This window comes from Sinocyclocheilus grahami, unplaced genomic scaffold (assembly GCF_001515645.1).
Source record: "Sinocyclocheilus grahami isolate Dianchi unplaced genomic scaffold, SAMN03320097.WGS_v1.1 scaffold271.1, whole genome shotgun sequence".
NCBI classification, from domain to species: Eukaryota; Metazoa; Chordata; class Actinopteri; order Cypriniformes; family Cyprinidae; genus Sinocyclocheilus; species Sinocyclocheilus grahami.
Window position 1 is genome coordinate 764,327 of NW_015505450.1, and position 18,969 is coordinate 783,295.

At 38.3% G+C, this 18,969-nt stretch overlaps 1 protein-coding gene across 1 annotated transcript in view; it reads left to right on the forward strand.

Annotated features, from left to right (window-relative positions):
• cd276 (CD276 molecule) overlaps positions 1 to 18,969 on the forward strand; it is an 84,227-nt gene that overhangs the window by 60,636 nt on the left and 4,622 nt on the right. The gene's annotated exons all lie outside the window — the stretch shown is intronic.

Sequence of the window (18,969 nt, forward strand, 5' to 3'; positions counted from 1 at the left end):
TGCATTTTATTTTTCAGGATTCACAGAAAGTTCAAAAGATCAGCATTTATTTGAAATGCAAATATTTTGTAACATTATAAACGTCTTTACTGTCACATAAATTAATTATATTTAAATAGAATAGAGTTATTTAAAATTTTAATAATATTTAACTGTTTTTACTGTATTTTTGATCAAATAAATGCAGCCCTGGTGATCAGAAGAGACTTCTTTTAAAAGCGTTAAAAATAATAATTCCAATCTTTTGAGCGTTAGTGTAAATGTACAGAGCAATATTTGTGTGTTCACATGACAGATGTAAACGTCTCCACTGTGAATTCTATACATTACACCGGGCCGATTTCTACCTTTTTTTTTTGTTTTTTTTGAAGATGTGTCTTGTATTAATGCTCTCTATTCTGGGCTCTGGCTCAACCGTCAGAACAAGAGTCATGGTTGAGTCTCTTCATGACCCTCAGTGGCGCTGTAGCAATTCTGATATTTAACGCGACTGGATGAAATGTGACGGGAAATGCGAAACGAATGTGAAGAGCGTAATAATAGGACTCTAGCACTAAATAGATTTGATCTCTTTCAGCTGAAATCCTTCTTTAGGCCTCATGTCCTTGACCTGCAAGAGCTGTTTGGTTGGTGAGGAGTCTTCGTTGTGCATCATATAAGAAGGACATCATATGAGTCTTTATTCAGGGGAAAAGATGTAGATGAATGAGGGAATAGTCTTATTCTGGTGAGGATTAACAGTGGTGTCTGTGCTGTTGGTAATAAATGTGTGAGTACATTTTTCTAAATCATGTTTGATTGCAGAATTCACATATTTTTTTAGATGATAAAAGGATGATTTAGTTATTGGTTTGACGTGACAACTGAAACTAAGATTTTTTAAAAACAGGAGAGGTCCAGGTATCGAGCCCTGAGGGTCTCCACATCATAGAGGTCCGTTTATATTCATAATTGCCTGTTTATGTGTAATAACCCCTAAATATGACCTAAATCAGCTGAGGACCATCTCAGAGAGTCCTATTCAGTTCCCCAGTCTGTCCTGGTGCATATTGTCATTGATGATGTCAAAAGCAGCATCTAATAAAAACCAGCGCTGATATTATCTTTGAATCAGTATTTAGGAAGGACATATGAGTTTTTATTCAGGGGAAAAGATAAAGATGAACTGATGAACAAGACCTTGATGACCAGCAAATGCTTTTTTTAATAAAAAAAATAAATAAAAGAAAAACCCTTTGAATGAGCTGCAGTTATCCTAATGGTCTTTTTGTAACTTAGATTTATCAAAACAGGAGAGGTCCGAGAATAGAACCCTAGGGGTCTCCACATGTTATAGATGTCCGTTTAGATTCATAATTGCCTGTTTATATGTTTTATCCCCTAAATATGACCTAAATGATTTGAGGACCATCTCAGAGAGTCATATCCAGTTTTCCAGTCAGCCCTGATGCATATTGTGGTTTACAATGTCAAACGCAGCATGAAGATCTAATAAAAATAGGCACTGATATCTTTTATGAAACGATATTTAGGAAAAACATATGAGTCTTTATTCAGGGGGAAAGATGTAGATGAAGTGATTAACTTTGTGACCAGCATATTATATATATATATTTTTTTTTTAATAAAACAGCAACGACAACAGCCCTTAGAATGAGCTGCAGCTATCTAATGGTCTTTTTTGGGAAGATTGGCGAGGAGTTGTAGTACAGTTGGCCCTGCTGGTAATGAATGTGTGAATTAACTTTTCTAAATCTTGTTTCCATGCAGAATTATTGTGTTTTTGATATGATGAATACTGGAACTAAGATTTTTTTTAAAACAGGAGAGGTCCAAGTATCGAGCCCTGGGGGTCTCCACGTGTCATGGTGGTCCATTTAGATTCATAATTGCCTGTTTATATGTAATAACCCCTAAATCAGCTGAGGATCATCTCAGAGAGTCCTGTCCAGTTTTCCAGTCTGTCTAGTTGCATATTATGGTTGTCAGTGTCAAAAGCAGCATGAAGATCAAATAAAAACCAGCACTGATAGTTTCTTGAATCAGTATTTAGGCAAATGCCATTTTGTGTTTACGAGTGCCGTCACCGTGCTGTGATCTGAACAAAAATCAGATGGGAAATCTTCCAAGTAGCCATCTGAGTTTAGGAATTTGTTGTGCTGATTGAAAAGTACATTCTCAATGATCTTGCTTATAAAGGGAAGATTTGAAATAGGTCTGTAGTTGTTTAGTACAGAGTTATCCAGATGGCTCTTTTTTAGGAGCGACTAAAAACTGCAGTATTCAAGACAAAGGAACGAAGCCTGAAAGGAGCCATAAACAATTTTTAATAGGTCAGTTACTGGACAGTTAAACACATTTTCAGAAAAGGATGTGGGCAGCAAGACAGCAGGACGACAGTTTAAAAATTCTGCAGTGTGTTGTAGGCAATTGCCTCAAAACCATACAAAGTGTCTAAATTATTATGTTGTTGTTGTTGTGGGGGCCGTATAACCCCAGTGCTACATGAGGACATGCTAATCTCTATTCTAATATAAATGATTTGGCAAGTGAAAAACAATGCTAACTCATTGCATATGCTGTCAGAGAGCAGATTACAGGCAACCTTAGTTTAGAGGGTTAGTTAACCTGTCAGTAGCAAATAAAGTGCAGGTATTGCAAATATTCCTGACTTCCTAATTTATATTCCTAACTTTACTGGGGTATCATAGCTGTATTATTGCTTATTATATTCTGTACAGTAAATAGATGGACTCTGTATATATACAGCATATACTAGACTAGATATATACTGTACATAGACACAAAAGTAGATATATATATATACCCAGAATTTTTGGCTGCTTGTTCAGTTTGCTCAATTAAGATTAGTTATCGCAATTTTGTGAAATCAGTTTTAAATGAGTTTTACTTATTCAATTTGCATTAGGAGTACATGACTAATTTTCATACTCGTATTTATATGAATAATTATACATTTCATTTTAAGATGTATGGAAATTGAGATTGACAGACTCGTTTGACATTGATTTTAAGTGTTTTAATCTTTTAAAGATTAAACGTTTATTTAATTTATTAAACCAATTTTTCTCTAATTTGCTCCACCAAATTAAAATATGACAGAATTACACAAATTTAAGTTTGTACAAAAAAAAAACAACCTTTTTTTGCTGGAAAGCTATTTTTAGGATAATAAAGTTCTTTGAACATTTTTAAATAGTTTGCTTGTATTCACATTTCACTTTTTTAAAGCAGAAACAGATCTAATTTATAAGAGATAAAATGTCAGAGAGATTAGATTAGAGTAATTAGAATCATTTGCACTGATGAATTGTGCACAATAAAAGCAGGGATGTGCATTAGAAAGTAGAAAGCATTCATTTTGATTTAATGTTGACTTTAAAAGCGCTGACTTTACTGTATCTGTGTTTGGCCCCCTAGCAGTCTCAGCCTGATGTCTAATCGGGAGCAGATTAGATACATGTGCTGTACGCCTTGAGTCGGCCCTAGTCCTTCTATCACTTATCAAAACAGAAATAGAGGAAGCCACAGGCACATTGGGTTCCCGCTTGTTCTCTGAACATTTGTGAATGTCAGTGCTATTGTAGCGGGGACCTGACACACATGGCTGAGAGCTGTTATCAGTTATCAGTCGAGCAGCGCGCGCATCAGCTCTCCAGTCTTCAGATGATCCCATGAGAAGGCCCTCTACAGACTGTAGATGGAAAGCTTCTGTGATGCTTTGCAGGTGCATCATGTCCACATTTCTTTTTTTCACAGTGCTGCATTTATCATTTTTTTGCACGATAGCATCATGACTGCGACTCGATGATAGCTGAGCTCTTTTTAGTCATTTTAGCTGTGAGATCCTCCATATAGACACAATCTCTAGTTGACTCAACTAACTCCTCGAGTATTGTATTTCACTGTTACATTACTAGTGTACTGCTGTCAAAACTGTTTTACATGTGCTTTTCTGAATTCCCACCATTGTTGTGTCTGACTTTGTGATTTTAAAATCTTCCAAAAGAATTTTAAATGTATAAATGTTGAAATATTGAGCATTGATATCCCATCATGCACTTAGTCTTTAACGTAAATATTGCATTCTACCATACTTTGATCTAAGTTTTGTTAAAATCACCTCTAAGGAATATTCCTCACATCAGCCATTCCACATGAGTGTAAGGGGGTCTAAAACATTTGTAAAACTGCTGCGGATGAAACTTCTAAAAAAAAAACTGTAATTTTCAAAATATGCTATTTTATAACTTCTTCAACATCACAAGAACATTATAAGATGGCAACTCTTACATTAAGTGTCATGTTACAGCTTTAAAAACATATTTTGTCTCATTCTCTCATTCAGTCAACAGTATTTCTTCTTTGTAATCTCAGTCATTCTCCTGATGTCTTTTACCCCATTTAAATTCAGAGATGCAATACAATATTCACTCATACTGCAGAATAAAAATGAACGCAGCCCCCAAAGAAAATGCAATATTGCCATATTTGTTTGTGATTTTTTTTTTCTTCTGTACCCTTCAATCTGAAAACTCCCTATCAGAAACACACACTGCCTTCTTTGAAGCTGGCGAGACCAGGGGCAGTTGTAATATGTTTATATAAATATATTTTCTTTCATAACTCACATACTATGACAAAAACATGCATGTGTGCCAAAAGTAACTGAAACATTAATATACTTTCAATGAGAATGACAGACAGACGGGTGGACGGACGGACAGATATAATGATGGACAGATAGACGGCCAGACAGATGGAGGGGCGGACAGACAGATGGACAGATAGAATGACAGACAGACAGATGGACGGACGGACGGACAGATAGAATGATAGATGGATGGGTGGATGGACAGATAAAATTATAGATGGATAGGATGGACGGACAGATAGAAAGGTAGACAGATGGACGGATGGACAGATAGAATGATAGACGGATGAATGGACGGAAGGACAGATAGAATGACAGACAGACGGGTGGATGGACAGACAGACAGACAGATAGAACGATAGATGGATGGACAGACAGAATGACTGACAGATGGGCGGATGGACAGAAGGACAGATAGAATTATAGACAGATGGACGGACAGACAGACAGATAGAATGATAGATGGATGGATGGACGGACGGACAGATAGAATGATAGATGGATAGGATGGACGGACAGATAGAAAGGTAGACAGATGGACGGATGGACAGATAGAATGATAGACGGATGAGTGGACAGAAGGACAGATAGAATGATAGATGGATGGATAGACGGACGGACAGATAGAATGACAGACAGACGGGTGGATGGACGGACAGACAGACAGATAGAACGATAGATGGATGGATGGACGGATGGACAGAAGGACAGATAGAATTATAGACAGATGGATGGGCAGACAGACAGATAGAATGATAAGACAGACAGGTGGCTGGACGGACGGATGGATAGATAGACTTAATCATTTACAGAGAGATCAGATTTTGCCACTGGTCAAATTACCACAATAATTATAAAAAACAAAAAAATTAAGAAATGTATTTTTTTTTTCAGTTTGTGGTCTCTTTCAACGCTCACGCTTTGGTTTTGCTGCAGTTGTTCATCTGTCTCATACGCACACAGGGCCCGGGGCCTCCACAGTCTCAGGGTCTCACCGCTAGAGCTCAGAGCCTCCACACACACTCATGTCTGGACAATCACACCGGCGCAGGATTTCTCCAGCCTACAGCACCTGAGGCACAGCACGTGCCAACCTCTACTGCTGTTCATTCAGAAAGTACTCTTTGGGTCAAAATATTTCTAAACTAAAGAATCAAGCCCTGTTTTTCTTTACGAAGTCGTGCTAGAAGGTGAGGGTGACCCTCCAAAGACGAGACCTCATGGGACCTTGATTCAGCCCAGGCAGAACACTGTAAATCATTCAGCTTATAGACTGAATGCACTTACTGGAAGAGACGGACGGACAGATAGAATGACAGACAGACGGGTGGATGGACGGACAGACAGACAGATAGAACGATAGATGGATGGACAGACAGAATGACTGACAGATGGACGGATGGACAGAAGGACAGATAGAATTATAGACAGATGGACGGACAGACAGACAGATAGAATGATAAGACAGACAGGTGGCTGGACGGACGGATGGCATTTACAGAGAGATCAGATTTCGCCGCTGGTCAAATTACCACAATAATTATAAAAAACAAAAAAATTAAGAAATGTATTTTTTTTTTCAGTTTGTGGTCTCTTTCAACGCTCACGCTTTGGTTTTGCTGCAGTTGTTCATCTGTCTCATACGCACACAGGGCCCGGGGCCTCCACAGTCTCAGGGTCTCACCGCTAGAGCTCAGAGCCTCCACACACACTCATGTCTGGACAATCACACCGGCGCAGGATTTCTCCAGCCTACAGCACCTGAGGCACAGCACGTGCCAACCTCTACTGCTGTTCATTCAGAAAGTACTCTTTGGGTCAAAATATTTCTAAACTAAAGAATCAAGCCCTGTTTTTCTTTACGAAGTCGTGCTAGAAGGTGAGGGTGACCCTCCAAAGACGAGACCTCATGGGACCTTGATTCAGCCCAGGCAGAACACTGTAAATCATTCAGCTTATAGACTGAATGCACTTACTGGAAGACCATGGAAAGGTCACAAGGCAGGACGAATGGAGATCTATGGTGAAAACCTATAAAGATCAATAACTGAACCAAAAAAAAAAAACATTACAGTGATTCAATCCTTTAATTTAGACTCATCCAGAAGCCTAGACACTGAATTAGTTTGCAAAATTAATATCTGAAGTAAACATACAAGTGCATTGCTATATATTTCCTTCAGAAATAATTCTATGCTGATTCGCAGCTCAAGAAACATTATTATCAATGTTGAAGACAGTTGTGCTGCTTCATATTTTTGTGGGAGTCATGATGCACTACTATTCAAAAGTTTGGGGTAAGAAAAAAACTTTTATTCATCAAGGTGTTCTTTTGACCTTTCAATTCATCTGTGAATCTTGAAAAAAATATATAATGTATCACAGTTTCCACAAAAATATTGTGCAGCACGACTGTTTTCAAGATTGCTAATAATCAGAAATGTTTATTGAGCAGCAAATCAGTATATTTTGTCATGAAATCAAATTTACATGAAGGCTGATCACATTTATGTTCAAAATACTAATTAATCTACATGAACAGTAATCTACAAGTAACAGTTTAATTGTCTGGATGTAGTCCTACTGAATGAATGAAAGTGTGTTTGTTTGTGTGTCTGTCACTGCGTGTGGCGTCTGAAATATACATATCACCGATCGTGTGAATACTGTAAGCTGTTAATACGAGTGCCAAGAAGACGCCGCTTTATGCTTTACGCAGCGTGAAACAGACCCACAGTAGATAGTGTGGCCGTACGCTGTTCCAAACATAGCAGAGAGATCTTTATTGCCAAGCACCGGGAGTCTAAGAAATACATCAAAGTCTAATATAAAAAACAACCAGCTCCCTCTAGCAGTTCAGAAAACAGATGATGATTGGAAGAAGGAAGACAGAGAGGATGAGGAGGAGAAAGAGAGCTGTAATTGTAGTCCCACACACCCAGAGCCTTTACTGAAATAGCTTTGCAATTTTCAAGACAAGTAATGCCGTGGCTTAAGCATTTCCTCAAGCCCTCTTTTCTAATCTCAGGCCATTTACTCTCGTGTTGGCTCTTTGATGACCGTAGACTTAAAGTCCACTGAAACTTTCACTGCATTTGCATCCCGACCTTCATCAGCTGCATCGCCGGTGATCAATTCTTTCTAAAAAATGTATGACAGTTGATGAATGACTTTTTAACATAATGCAGCATGCAGAAGATCTGATTTCATAAAGTCAGTGCGTGTGATACAGTATCAGTACAGGAGATTTTCAGATATTGATATTTTCTTGTAAATACATTTGTCTTTTATTTTGGACAGAGTGTATATACATAAATTAATTTCCTCATGTACTTTTACTGCAGTTTTGTACAGTTCATTCATGTTTCTTGTCTTTACTATAAGGTCATGTTATATTAATAGCTAATCAAGCAAAATAAATTTGTTGTGTGATTCCTGATGCATCAGCTGCGTCTAAAACCAAATGCTGCTGATGTAATTATAGACACATTTATTATAGAGTTATTATAGATAAGGGGTTCTTTTTGATGCCAAATATAATGAACCTCTAGTGAAAAATCAACTTTTAAAATATTAAGGCAGCTGTATGCATTTTTTTTTGTTTAAAAACCCATTAAAAAAAAAAAATATATATATATATATATAAATCAATTTAATTGAATAAATGTTTCAAGTTTCAAGTTTAATTTATTTCTAAAGCACATTTAAAAACAACAGTAGTTGACCAAAGTGCTGTACATAAGGATCATAAAAAAACAACAATAATAATAAGGTACTGTACATAGTATTGCACATTACAGAAATGTAAAGTAAAATGTGAAACAGCAAAGACAAGAAAAAAACTAAACAAAAACTGAATTAAATGCCAAAGAATAAAAATGTGTTTTAAGACTAGTTTTAAAAGCAGACAAAGTTGGGGCCATCCTCACAGACAATGGTAATGCATTCCAAAGTTTAGGGGCAGCTACTGCAAAAGCATGATCTCCCCTGTGCTTCAGTCTTACTCTAGGGACCGCAGGCAACATAAGGTCAGCAGACCTCAAAGTCTGGATGGAATGTGCAGTTGTATAAGATCAGAAAGGTAGGCTGGGGCTAGGCCATTTAAGGATTTATAAGCAAGCACTAGAACCTTAAAATCAATTCTAAAACGGACCGGATGCCAGTGTAGGGAAGCCAATATGGGGGAAATATGTTCCCGTTTACGCATTTGAGTTAAAAGTCAAGCTGCAGCATTCTGCACTAACTGCAAGCGTGAGAGAGAGGCCTGGTTGAGACCAACATAGAGGGCATTACAATAGTCTAAACGAGATTAAATAAAAACATGAATAAGCCTTTCAGAATCATTAAAAGACAAAAAAATCGTAACTTTAGATAAAAGCCTGAACTGATAAAAACGTGACTTTACTACATTGTTTATCTGTTTGTCAAATTTAAAATCCATATCCATTATTACACCCATATTATTAACAGTGGATTTAACAGTGTTCTTATAGTTCTAATAGTGTTATAGTCTAATAGTGGCTCAGAGGTAGAGCATTGCATTAGCAGCGCAAAAGGTTGTGGGTTCGATTCCCAGGGAACACACATACTGGTAAAAAATGTATAGCCTGAATGCACTGTAAGTCGCTTTGGATAAAAGCGTCTGCTAAATGCATAAGTTAAAGTTAACATGGGGAAGTATAGGGCCCAGATCAATGTTAGAGACCTTATTAGTACAGTTTGGACCAAATATCATAATTTCAGTCTTGTTCTCTTTAAAATTTAAAAAATGTAGGGCCATCCAATCTTTAATGTCTCTGAGGCAGTCAAACAAAAGTTTTAGAGGACTGGCATGTTTCTGTTTCAATGGCAGATAAATGTGTGTGTCATCTGCGTAATAGTGAAACAAAATGTTATATTTCCTGAGAATGGACCCTAATAGGAGCATATACAGGGAAAACAGCATTGGGCCAAGAATAGAGCCTTGAGGGACTCCAGATGGAAGGGGTGCTGATGAGGAAACAAAGTCACCAAGGCAGACAGAAAAAGTCCTGTCTGTTAGATAGGACCTGAACCACTCCAGAGCAGTACCCTTAATATCGACAACAATATACTGTATGTATATTACACAATTAAAAAAGTTAATGATTACTGAATTTGCCATTATGAGAGTTTCATTTAGCTTTCTAAAAATAAGCATTTTCTTGCATATTCTAGACCTAATAATAATAATAATAATGAATTAATTAAACATAAATAATCAACCAGATGAAGTCTTTTAGTCAACAGGATGTTATGAAAACATTAAATCTGGGCATGGCTTGAAGCCTTCCTGTCTTCATTCTTCATGTTTTGGACATTGCCATGACATTTGTGGTCTTAACGCAGGTCCATTCTTTTTTTCAGAAATGTGTTGGCAGCATTAAATGGTGTGCAGTGTGTGTGTTTCTGCGTATGCATATCTAAAAATAAGCAGATCCCGTCGCACTGGTGCTGTAGTGTTCTCCGTACTGAGGGAAGAGCTGTGTTTCCGCTGTGAGAGCGAAATGATGTTCAGCCTAGTGCTTCAGGACTTCATATGAAACTTAATGGCTGTCAGAGCGATGCCTTTCAACAGACAGAGCCGATAGGGGCAATTAGTGGCGGATAATGGCTCGCCCACCCACACCTTAAGTAGTGCACTAAAATATTGATTTAATTCCCATCCTATATATTCCCCTTAACCATTTGCTGTCACTCTAAAAATATCTCTGGTTGTGGCAGGCTGTCCATAGAGCTGCCAATGCTGAAAGAGAGGGAGTTGAGGGAAGGAGAGAATGAGGCTCTTTAGGACGGAGGTTTATAGTAGAGAGAGAGAAGAGAGTGTTTCTATGAGCGCCTGAGGAGGACTGTGAGACGCTGGAAGAGGACTTTCAGAGACGTGAGTGGCGTAATAAGGATGTAGAGGCAGTCAGGAAGAAGACGAGACCTTCACGAAGCCTAATTCATTCTTAATGTGGACTGAAACCAATCAGGGAGTCAACTCTAAGGCTTCCCTTTGAGAAACATGAGTTCACTTTGTGTATCAAGCTGCCTATCAACAGTTTGACCTTTTGACTTTAAGACAACATGGAGAGAAAAATGACTTATTTAGTGCCATATGTCCCTGGTCTTAGTCTGCATGATTGATTGATTGATTCATTCATTCATTTATTCATTGCTTGATTCATTGATTCATTCTAGTTTAAAATAACAATTAAACAACATCAATAATAATATTTTAAATAATAAAAAAAATTATATTTTTAAATAAATATTTTTAAGTTTCATAAAGTTATTAATTTTTTTTTGCATTTTAAATGAAATGTATTCATTTAATTCTATCCATAAATGTTATATGCTAACTAAATACTAACTATTCATGTGTCATCACATTATGTAAGCTAAATGTGTTGTGAAAGCCATTCACATTTAACAAATAAAAAAAACAAATTATTATTATTGTTGTTGATTTAATTGCTTTAATAGTTTCATAAATGTTTTATTATTATAATAGTATTACAATTATTATTATTATTAGCATTATTATTATTGATTTACTTTTTTTAAAAGTACTAAAACTATAAAAATACATACAAACAAACAAACAAACAAACACATAGTTCATTAAGGTTTTATGTGTTTTAAATCAATTTAAAGTCGTACTTTTCTCCTATCCAGTAATGTTATATCCTAACTAAGTGCTAAATGATGTTTCTTGCCAATATTCGGTTTAAATTCATCACTTAATGGAAGTTCAATGTAAGTTATTTCACCCGTCTTTAACAGATTAACTCACCAGAACTAGTGAGCGCAAACTAGTTTCAAGTATTTTTAGAAGCCACTTCTGCTATAAAACCCTGACATTTTCCACACGGCAAGCTGCACCGATCACAAAATGTACATGTGTCTCGTAAGTGGAACTGGAATCGCAAAACCAAAAAGTTCACAAAACCAGAACTGGAAGCTATCGCTTTATTGTTCCTGCATTATTAATATCTGTTCAGACACGGAGCCCAGAGGTGGGACAGGAGGAGTGGAGGAGCGATAGAGAGGAGATCAATGAGTGCTAATGAACACGCCTGCACTCATCGCAGCACACGGGTCGCCCTCCTCCCAGCCGCAATTACGTAACCAGCCTGAGGGGGCGATTTAGAGCCATAGATTACCCACAATGCTAGTTTAGCGGCCGTCTTCTCGCGCAGATCACCATAGGCTTGCTTTAGAGTTTCTATGCACACAAAAACTCCCAAATCATTGCTGTGTTTGTTTATATAGCACTTTAACAAAAATACAGATAAAGCAACTTCACATTAATACAGGGAACAGTCTAAATGTTATCAAATTCATCAATTATGAAACAAATTAAAGTTCCAGCTGTAAAATCGCTCTGCAGAAGATCAAATGAGTTTAAATGTTGTTCTCATCTAATAGTGGCAGTGCTTTAAATCGATATTACTGAATACTAATAGCCTTTTAAATCCTATTGTCATTACCAGAATGTAAAAAAAAAAAATATATATATATATATATATATATATTAATACACTTATTTGTTGTGCTGCCTTTAATACATGCTATTTAAATAAAAAAATATAATTGTTTAACAGTAACGAGAATTTGATGAGAATCACCATTAAGAATACTGAGGACTATGTATGGATGCATTACTGTGATGACGATTTTAGCGGAAAATGTGCTTACATGTCATTTAAAAATGATTTCAAAAAGGCAACAAATCTAAAAAGTCTTTAAAGAAAAAATATGCAAATTCTAATTTGTGATTTTGGGCTGAAGTGCAATTAACTCGTGAGCTCTTGTGCGTGTCTTGTAAGACTAAATGTCTTGTTTTTTCCCCATCATTCTGTCTGTGACTGTGAAATGGTCAACAGCTCTGAGCCTCGGGCCGTCTCTGTCAGCAACACTTAATATCTCACACACACACACACACACACACTGTCCCTACAGAGGCTCTCTCTCTGTTAAAGCGTCTCACACACTCACACTCTCTCTCTCTCTCTCACACACACACACACACTCTCACACACACACACACTGTGCCTACAGAGGCTCTCTCTCTGTTTAAGCGTCACACACACACACACACACACACACACACACTCACACTCTCTCTCTCACACACACACACACACACTGTCCCTACAGAGGCTCTCTCTCTGTTAAAGGGTCTCACACACACACACACACACTGTCCCTACAGAGGCTCTCTCTCTGTTAAAGGGTCTCACACACACACACACACACTGTCCCTACAGAGGCTCTCTCTCTGTTAAAGGGTCTCACACACACACACACACACTGTCCCTACAGAGGCTCTCTCTCTGTTAAAGGGTCTCACACACACACACACACACTGTCCCTACAGAGGCTCTCTCTCTGTTAAAGGGTCTCACACACACACACACACACTGTCCCTACAGAGGCTCTCTCTCTGTTAAAGGGTCTCACACACACACACACACACTGTCCCTACAGAGGCTCTCTCTCTGTTAAAGGGTCTCACACACACACACACACACTGTCCCTACAGAGGCTCTCTCTCTGTTAAAGGGTCTCACACACACACACACACACTGTCCCTACAGAGGCTCTCTCTCTGTTAAAGGGTCTCACACACACACACACACACTGTCCCTACAGAGGCTCTCTCTCTGTTAAAGGGTCTCACACACACACACACACACTGTCCCTACAGAGGCTCTCTCTCTGTTAAAGGGTCTCACACACACACACACACACTGTCCCTACAGAGGCTCTCTCTCTGTTAAAGGGTCTCACACACACACACACACACTGTCCCTACAGAGGCTCTCTCTCTGTTAAAGGGTCTCACACACACACACACACACTGTCCCTACAGAGGCTCTCTCTCTGTTAAAGGGTCTCACACACACACACACACACTGTCCCTACAGAGGCTCTCTCTCTGTTAAAGGGTCTCACACACACACACACACACTGTCCCTACAGAGGCTCTCTCTCTGTTAAAGGGTCTCACACACACACACACACACTGTCCCTACAGAGGCTCTCTCTCTGTTAAAGGGTCTCACACACACACACACACACTGTCCCTACAGAGGCTCTCTCTCTGTTAAAGGGTCTCACACACACACACACACACTCTCTCACACACACACACACACACGCTAGATCTCCGATGGGAGCCCCGTCTTCTGCTTGTCTGTTAAACTATCGTTTCCTTCACACGAATGCACACATTTGCTCTCCTGTGAAGTGCTGTTCTTCCCATCAGTCCCCGCTGGAAACTGCCTTGAATGTTTTAGTTGTTGCATGATTTATTAAACTGTTTTCTTGTCTAATTCATTTGCTGGGGTGTAAATCATTTAGTAGTGCTAAATATACCTGTTTACTCATGTACTCAGTTTAATAAAAGTCAGAGCAGGTACAAATAGGTCTGCGACTCTCAGCTGAACATGATGATGATTCTGATTCATAGCTATAATGTGTATTTTGTCTGATTGAAACTGATGACTCTTTGTGCACTATTGTCATTCATTTCAGGAAGCTGTATGGAAGCTTGTATGTTACGGATCAATTGCTACTTTTTATCTCACAAGTCTGACTTTTTTCTAAATTCTAATTGTGAGATGTTAACTTGCAATTATGTGTTTAGAACTCACAATTGCAATGTATAAACTTGCAATTCTGAGAAGAAAAGTTAGAATTGTGAAATAAAGAGTTGCAATTACCTTTATTCTTTTGTTTTATGTGGCAGAAACAAAACTCAGAGTTCATTGAAAAACTTGCAATTCTGAGAAAAAGAAGAGAAACAAAACCCAGAATTGTAAGAGATAAATATGTAAGTTTATATCTTGCAATTCTGCGGGAAAACAAATTTGCGAGATATAAGGCCCAAATTGTGAGATATAAACTCAGAATTGCAAAAAAAAAAATCATAATTGTGAGATAATAAGATGCAATTACCTTTACTTTATATTCCATGCAGAAAACAAAAACAGAATTGTGAGATGAAAACTTAATTGTAACGTAATTGTGCAACAAACTAAGAGTTTATATCTTACAATTATTACTTTTTTTCCTCAGAATTTCAAGAAACAACGTCCGAATAGTGAGGTATAAACTCAGAACTGTGAGAAAAAAGTCAGAATTGTGAGATGATAAGTCACAATTACCGGTTTTATTAATTAATTGATTGATTTTTACTCTGTGGTGGAAACGGGCTCCCATAGGAATCAGACTACACTGCTCACACTCTATATGTGTTTTTGCATGCAACCCTTGTCATTATTTACCGATTTATTGCATCTCATCCAGTACAGGCTCGGGTAACTCAGGATTTATTCTGCAGATCCAGTAGTGCTGGATTATTGGCACGTTTAGAGTTGCGTGTATGAACTTGCGAAGCCGTGTGTGTCTCTGTGCGCTGTCAGGATGACTGGATATGAAAGAATCCATGACTCAAGTTGAATCATATACTCTCAGATGAATCTCTGATGTGTGCTCTTCTAATAAACGAGTGTAAAACCCATTCAGTTCACCAGGATGTTTTGTTGCTTTCTAATAGCTGAGTAATCTGTTGTCGAGTCTGATAACCAGCGGAGACGCCGTTACACTGAACTGCTTTGTGTTCTGTTCATGATAGAATGCATGATGGATTATTGAGTTCTAATTTAAAAGAAAAAAGTAATGTCAAGGGTGCAGCTTTAAGAATTCAGATGATGTTATGATTTCATGTTATGAATATATGTATGTGAAATCTGTGTGGGAGCTTACTTTATGATCCACATGACGAAAAGAGCTTCATAAAGTGAATTAAAATGCGTTATTGCACATAGAAAGGGATCTGTCAAAGATAACTTTTGAACAATTATTCTATTAATGTCACTGGAATGTGTTTCATAATTTGTGAATTTTATAACATTAATGCTTTTATTTTTCTGTTTATAACTGTGAAGCTGCTTTGAAACAGTCTGTATTGTAATTGAAATACATTTATGTTCTATAGAAATACAAGTGAACGTCATGAAACAACACTTCTGTACATTTACGCAAGGGTCAACTATAGGATGAGGCTGGAATTGAGCCAAAAGTTATTGCTTTACTGATTACATTTAGCAGAAAACCTGAGAATACGCTGTTCAATGGCAGATTTCTTGGTAATTATGTGTGAAATTTAGCAATTTCTGAGTGATAATTGTTTCAAAGTAAATCCTACACTTACTTACTTCATTCATTTTCAGTGTAGTATCAAAAAGAAACTCATCTCTAGAGTAAAAAAGTGTGACAACTAGCCCCACCGCTATAATCAGGATGCTCTAGAGAGAATCTAATCGAAGGGCTCAGTCTGCCATCATATATAAAATCAGACCTGTTCTGGTGCAGAAAGCTGTGGTGTAATGATGAGGACTACTTTGAGAATTTTTGTGTTGTCAAAGCAGCTTTAATCTGTAATAAGTCTGCTTTAAATTCATTTCAGCCTCGGTTTTGGGATGCACACAGACAAACAGCATGCGCTGACCTTTAAGCGTCCTGAGAGACGGCAGTCAGCCGAATCGGACATGAACACAGCTTTGTCTCGTGCATCTCGTGCATCTGCATGCTCAGGTTGAGTGAGGAACAGAGACTCGCTGGTGTCTCCTCGTCCTCAGTCTTTGGGTCTTCACCAGAGGAGACTCTTCAGACAGGCTTTGTTCTGAAGTAGCGAATCAAGATGAATGCGCTTCCACCGCACGACTCGCTTGAAGAGAGAGAGAGCCAGTATAATTAACACCGCGGGGCTTGGGAGGAGAATCAGGGGAGGGAAATCATACAAAATCACAGAAACCTGAGTGAGTGATGATGACACGGCTGATGTTTTCAGTCCGCTCTTTTCTTCTTTGGGTGATGTGCTGTTTTGATCGTTTAGTCAGACGTGTGTTCGGCGTGAGCCGTGTTTACGGAGCTCGTTTGCTTCTTTTGTCATCTAAGATGACAGCTATGCTGATTACATCTGTTTGCACACGGCTAAAATATTTGTTCTGCCAAAAAATGAAAGTTTTGTCATCATTTACTCGACTTAATATCATCTCAATACCGTTTGACCTCCGTTGAATCAAACAGTAACTGCACAACTGCAAAATACAGTTTTTATTTCAAATTTTGAAGTAGATTTTATTTTTATATTTTCTGTTTTTACTTTAAAGTTTTGATTACAATGTTACTAATTTTGTTAATGTGTTTTTGTCATTTTTAATATTTTTTAATATGTAGCTTTTATGTTTCAGTTTTTAGTTTTAGTTTATTTAGTTTGAGCTATTTTAGTGCTTCAGCTTGTTGTGTGAAATGTTTCTTTGGCAACTAGCTGAAATAAATTTAATAAAAGTAGTTTTGTTTTCATAAACTTCAAGCTTCTTAGAAGCACCATTACATGATCATAAGTTGTGATTATTTACATATTTGGACACAGTTATCATATGGCTCCAGACACGTCATATAGATCAAATGTATGGTACTTTTGCATGTTTTTGAAGCCGGAATGAGTGAATGAACCAATGTAATTTTAGTATCGATATATTAATAAAAAATGTAGTTAAAGTTTTAGTGACTTTGGTGTGTGTTTTTGTTATTATATATTTAAATGTCTTTATGGTTTTTATATAGTAAATATTTTTTATATGGTTTTAAATATATAAATAAGTATAAGTGTAGCAGGGACAGGAATGAAATATGGCATTCCTATTTCAATGCAAATGAAGGAGGGAATGAATGCAGCGAGAGCGTCTCGCCAGTGTTTCTGAGCTCAAAACACGCTCCTGTAGATGCAGGAAATTAGTGTCCGGGCTGCAAATGAAACTGTCTGTCAGCATGAATCCAGAGACGAACTTATCGCTGCCTTTGCATTGCGCTCAGATGTTTATTTCAGATTGCACTTCTTTTAATGCAGAAATGAAACAGTGTGACGGTCGGGACGAAGGAGAAGCGCGGCCCACAAGCTCAGAGCTTCATATGCCTTCTGATCAATGCTTTTCATTATTTGTCGCTGCTGTTTAGACGTTTGCAATCTGCCGGGTTCATTTGCGGACGGAGACGTGTGGGTTCTGGTGTGGAAATGTTGTGTTGTGTTGATTTGTGTGATAGATTACAGGAGCTCCTGCAGGTCTGGGAGACTGGCGCTGGGAGCTGGAGTGAGTTTACAGAGTCAATGCTCTCTCTCTCTCTCTCTCTCTCTCTCTCTCTCTCTCAATTCAGTTTATTTCAATGCAAATGAAGGAGGGAATGAATGCAGCGAGAGCGTCTCGCCAGTGTTTCTGAGCTCAAAACACGCTCCTGTAGATGCAGGAAATTAGTGTCCGGGCTGCAAATGAAACTGTCTGTCAGCATGAATCCAGAGACGAACTTATCGCTGCCTTTGCATTGCGCTCAGATGTTTATTTCAGATTGCACTTCTTTTAATGCAGAAATGAAACAGTGTGACGGTCGGGACGAAGGAGAAGCGCGGCCCACAAGCTCAGAGCTTCATATGCCTTCTGATCAATGCTTTTCATTATTTGTCGCTGCTGTTTAGACGTTTGCAATCTGCCGGGTTCATTTGCGGACGGAGACGTGTGGGTTCTGGTGTGGAAATGTTGTGTTGTGTTGATTTGTGTGATAGATTACAGGAGCTCCTGCAGGTCTGGGAGACTGGCGCTGGGAGCTGGAGTGAGTTTACAGAGTCAATGCTCTCTCTCTCTCTCTCTCTCTCTCTCTCTCTCTCTCAATTCAGTTCAATTCAATTCAATTCAATATGTGCTTTATTGGCATGACAATTGTTACAATGTATTGCTAAAGCATAGTGTTTACATTGAATCTAGAACAGATATATATGCACCAAAAACATGCATGTATGTACATTTAAAAGTAGAACAAATTAACATTTTATAATTCTACGAACAATTTATAATTCAGTGTGTGTGTGTTTGTGTGTGTTTGGTGTGTGGTGTGTGTTTGTGTGAGTGAGTGAGTGAGTGTTTGTGTAGTGTGTGTCTGTGTGGTGTGAGTGTCTGTGTGGTGTGTGTGAGTGTGTGTCTGTGTGGTGAGTGCGTGTCTGTGTGTGTGAGTGCGTGTGTGTCTGTGTGGTGTGTGTGAGTGTGTGTGTCTGGTGTGTGAGTGCGTGCGTGTGTGTGTGTGTGGGTCTGTGTGGTGCGTGTGTGTGTGTGGTGCGTGTGTGTGAGCGCGTGTGTGTGTGTGAGTGTGTGTCTGTGTGGTGTGTGTGTGAGCGCGTGTGTGTCTGTGAGTGTGTGTGTGTGTGGGGGGTGTGTGTGTGGGTCTGGGGG